Source organism: Rutidosis leptorrhynchoides, chromosome 2 (assembly GCF_046630445.1).
Source record: "Rutidosis leptorrhynchoides isolate AG116_Rl617_1_P2 chromosome 2, CSIRO_AGI_Rlap_v1, whole genome shotgun sequence".
NCBI classification, from domain to species: domain Eukaryota; kingdom Viridiplantae; phylum Streptophyta; class Magnoliopsida; order Asterales; family Asteraceae; genus Rutidosis; species Rutidosis leptorrhynchoides.
In genome coordinates this window covers 105,256,685-105,261,199 of record NC_092334.1, presented here as the reverse complement: position 1 = coordinate 105,261,199, position 4,515 = coordinate 105,256,685, and the positions used below count along the sequence as shown (strand labels likewise).

The 4,515-nt window shown below is 40.9% G+C and overlaps 1 pseudogene; it reads right to left on the bottom strand.

Annotated features, from left to right (window-relative positions):
* Positions 1-2,018: 2,018 nt before the first annotated feature.
* On the bottom strand, positions 2,019-3,155 carry LOC139888159 (alkane hydroxylase MAH1-like; annotated as a pseudogene).
* Between the last annotated feature and the right edge of the window lie 1,360 nt (positions 3,156-4,515).

Genomic DNA, 4,515 nt, shown 5'->3' with positions numbered 1-4,515 from the left:
ACGATTGTTGCTCTCCCAATTGTACGATCGAAGTTGCACAAAACTTTGGGAGAGTTCTACACATCAATTGTAACTCACATAGGCTTAAACGCACAGACGTCGTGTTTGCGTTGATTGAAATTTATAACCCTTGACCTATTGGTAAAATGGTCACAGCTAACGTTGCCAATATCGATACTTGCAACGTTTGGGTCGAAGAAATCAACTACAACGAAGAGGTAGAGATTGTTAGTGACGAGACTATCATTGAGTACAACTCGGTTTTACAATGCTCCATTAACGCAGCTGCTGAGTTACAGAAGTCCGATCAAAATGATTCTCCGGTGCCGGAAAACGGTCATGTAGGCACGTAAGCCGATGTGGAAGAAGGCGAGTTTAGAGTTTCTGTTGAAGATTTGAATTTTCACACCCCTAAAAAATCAAGTACATTTGGAGTGGTGCATAACTCCCTTGAGAAGGTAACCCTTGCTGTTAGAAGTCAAAAAGGTATGGGGCAAAGTACAAAGTCAATTGTAGAGGAAATTAAAAAGTCTTTGTTCAAATCTTGTGATAGGGAACCAATCGACAAAAGGGTTGATACTAACAGTGTACCTATTTCTGTAGACCCATCTTTATCCCAAAATATACCTTTCAACCTTAATAAGAAAGACTACCCTACCCTTGAAGTTATTTCACCAAAAAGTCCTTCAAATGTACCCCTTTCTAAATCTGCTAACCAATCCATTTATTTCAACAAGGATACAACTTTTGCTGCTAAGGTTACAGAAAGTGCCAAACCCACTGATATTTCAAACGACGAGTGTATAAGCTCTGCGTGCAGGAGCTCTTGTAACGAAATCAAAGAAAGATGCACCCTTTCAAAAGTTAGCAATGAAATTATTTTACAACCAAAAGTATCTAAAAAACTTAGTGGTCGTAACAATGGGAGCAAATGGATTGATGAAATACCTAATATTTCCGATATCTTTGACACTACAAGCGAAATTGTACATGTAGTTGGGCAAAGCACCTCTCGTAAACAAAGTGGTGTTGGTAATTCATCTTTCGTGGCAAAAAAAATCTCCTATAAAGAGGAATTGTATAACTTTGGGGTCTTAATGGAGAACATGACAGATGATTACACTCCCGTCAAACCCTCAAAACAATGAGGAACGCCTCGTGGAACATACGCGACCTAGGTAACAAATCATGAGGGCGTATGGCGGGGTTATTTGTTGGTCGGTTTCAAACCCATTTTTTAGCAATCCAAGAGACTATGGTTAAGGAAGTGAGTCTGCCCAACGAAATATGGAAACATTACACGTTTGATTCAATCCAAGTGGAGGCAAGTGAAAGATCGGGAGGACTTCTTTCTATATGGAGAACGGATATTTTTTTTCCATTTTTATGTCATGGAAAAGGAAGCATTGGATCGCATCCGTTATGAATACATGTAGGTAAAGAAGAAATAAGCTCACTAAAGGAGCACCACAACCCACAATGAATGCAATATGGAGTCAGTACGCATTGGATGGGTCAATAGATAGAAGTGATGTTCATCATTAATTTTAAGTGGGTCACCTGAAGAAGGTTTCCATTTTAAGGTGTCCAATATAGAGAGCAACTCTTCATACACAAGGTTCAAGTTTTTATCTTAACATCAATTTAGATAATTCCAAGCTCAAGGTAGCAGTGCAAGTGCATTTTGTGTTTCAAGTTGGGTAATCAGGTTTATAGATTGGGCTTCGTTGAACTTGGGCCAGATCTCAGCCCATGAAAGGTCCAAGTATGAGGCTATATTCTCGTCTGATGAAGTGTCCAAGGTTTCAAAATTTTGCCTTTAGTTTTTTATTTATGATGCTCTTGTGTAATTTTCCATGTTTTGTAGCTTGTTTGTAATTGTTCCATTGTATTTTTTTCGATAACCTTCATTGTTTTGATGAAGTTACCGTGTTTATTATATATCAATTATCTTCTTCGCCGTAAAAAAAAAATGGAGAATTCATAAATAGATTAGATAGCCATATTATTCAAGTTGATTAATTGATGTTGATAGGAGAGAGTCTTACTTTCAAACCATATTTCATTTGAAGTATAATGGAATCACTTGGACAAACCTTATGACCCTTCACCAATTCCAAAATGTAATGAAAAATGACTGCATGGCCCTGCGTTAAATGCGGTGAACTTAAACGACGGTTCATGTTTTATTCATCCTCCTTGTGTGATCCATCTCTCCGGCTTAAACTCCATACAATCTTCACCCATATTCTTTCCATTTGTCCCATTGAATAAAACGACAGAATGATTCTAGAGTCCTTGTTAACAACATGACCACTAGGAAGAACATCATCTTGTAATGGACGTTTGTGTTCTATAACCACTGCAGGGTACAATCTTAATTCTTCACATATACCTCCATGAAGATAAACTAGTCCTCCCACATCTTTTACACCTAAAGTGTCCCATTTTCGACCGTCAAGTTTGTTTTCAATCTTGTCTCGAATCTTTTTCTCTACGCTTGGATTTAAAGCAATGAGATAGAAGAACCAATAAAGAGTTGCACTTGTGGTGTCTCTACCAGCAATCATCAAATTCAAAATGGTATCTTTTAGAAACTTTCTTGAGTCTCCTGAAGTACCACACTGTCCTTCAAATCCTTTAATCAAGGACTCTAACAACCCGGTTTCAACACCTACATCTTTTTGAGACATACATTTGTAAATAAATTCATCAAAATCCTTTGAAGCTTTAATCGTATTTTTCTCCTTCCCTAATCCAAATCTCTTTTGGAACTATCAAAGGGCCATTGGCCTAGCGGTATCGAGGTGACCCATTCAACCTATAGGTTGGGGGTTCGAGTCCCGTGGTGGGCATGTATATATTCGCGTTTAAATCCGTATATGGGTGTGTGTGCATGCCTTTACAAAAAGAAATCTCTTTTGGAACTTCCAAACTCTTTTTGGCAAAACATGTCTCCACAAAAGAGCCTCTTCAGCGTCCAAAAAAGCCGTCTCACATGGTATGTATGGTAAAAGAAATGACAAACTTTGAGGGTCATAATCTAAAAGAAGTAAACATATAGCATCAAAAGTGAACTGATCAAGCATAGATCTGCGCCGTTGACAGAAATACACTTGGATCAACGAAAGAGGGGTTTTTGGGTTCAACGACATCAACACTCCGTTCCGGATACCGTGATAACCCGAATAGAGATGATGATCTCGAGAGGGTGGTCGATGGTTGAGGGCCGTCCGGTTGAGTCGGGATTATAGGTCGTGAGAGGGGAAAAGCCTAGGAGGCAAAAACCCTTGAGAGAGTGTGAGTGGAGAGAGGTTAGAGAGAGAAAGATGAGATGGAGAAATGAGTGGGAGGACTTCTCTATTTATAGAGGAGGTATTAGGGCTTTTGGGAGGCTTATGGGCTTCTCCATGGGCCAAAGTCAAGTGCAAGCCCAAGAACAAATTCTGATGGGCTATGCGCATCATTAAGTCTCCCAAGTCGGTATGATATGTTGAAGATATACATGTTGAACTTGCAAGTATGCCACCACCATAAGTCAGGGAGCGTCCTCATATCAAGCACAACGAGGCTTGACGCGCTTCATCGGATCCTGCGCCATGTAACCATTCGTCACATCATCGGGTGCCGCATAATGCGGATGCGCGCGGGTGTTGCAGTAGTCGATTGTGTTTATGCGCCCAATCGTCATCCGGGATACCACAATGCTTAGTCATAAGCCGCGTCTCATATATATAAACGATCTAGGTTTCATCCAAGCTTGTCTTCAAAGAAAGGGGGATTTAAGGGTTTTTTGTATTTAACTCTCCGGTCCGGTACACCGTGAATAACTCCAATGTGAGATGATGATCTCTACCGGGGTGGTTAAATGTAACCCACCATCATTCGGGGTAGCCGGCATCGATGGCTCGTTGAGAAGTGTTGGGATTTATGTTTAAGGAACGTTACTTGTTACTAGCAAAGGTTAGCCCTGGAGCTATGTAGATACCAGTCGAGGCGGGTGAATTTCTTCATGGTGATGATCTCGTAATCTCGGGATGTTATGGTTAGAAGTTTGGGGAGCTATACATGCGCTTGTTCAGCGCGCACCATAAGCTTTACGGTTAACGCGCTATTGTCAATTTGCTTACTCCATAATCACTTGACTCTAATAATGCGCGATGCGCGTAATGTGTTCGTCGTTGAGTCCATCTGACGCGTCTTGATTATTGTGGAAATCTTGTGTGTGTCGCATGCGATGCGTATGCTCGAAGTACGAGGATATGCGCATCATTGTATGCCCAAGAATTGGTCGGATGAGCTATACATATCGTCAAGTCCCCAGGTTCAACATAATCATTAGAACCTGGGTTTGCTGGTGTCCAAGTCCCCAGGTTCAGAATAATCGTTTGAACCTGGGTTTGCTGATGTCGATTTAGGCCCTAGCTTCCCGCTTCCTACACTCTGCTTGCCTTATTATTGTACCAAACAAGGTTACCCAGAGCGAAGGTCAGCAGGTTAACGCGTTTGTCTCTG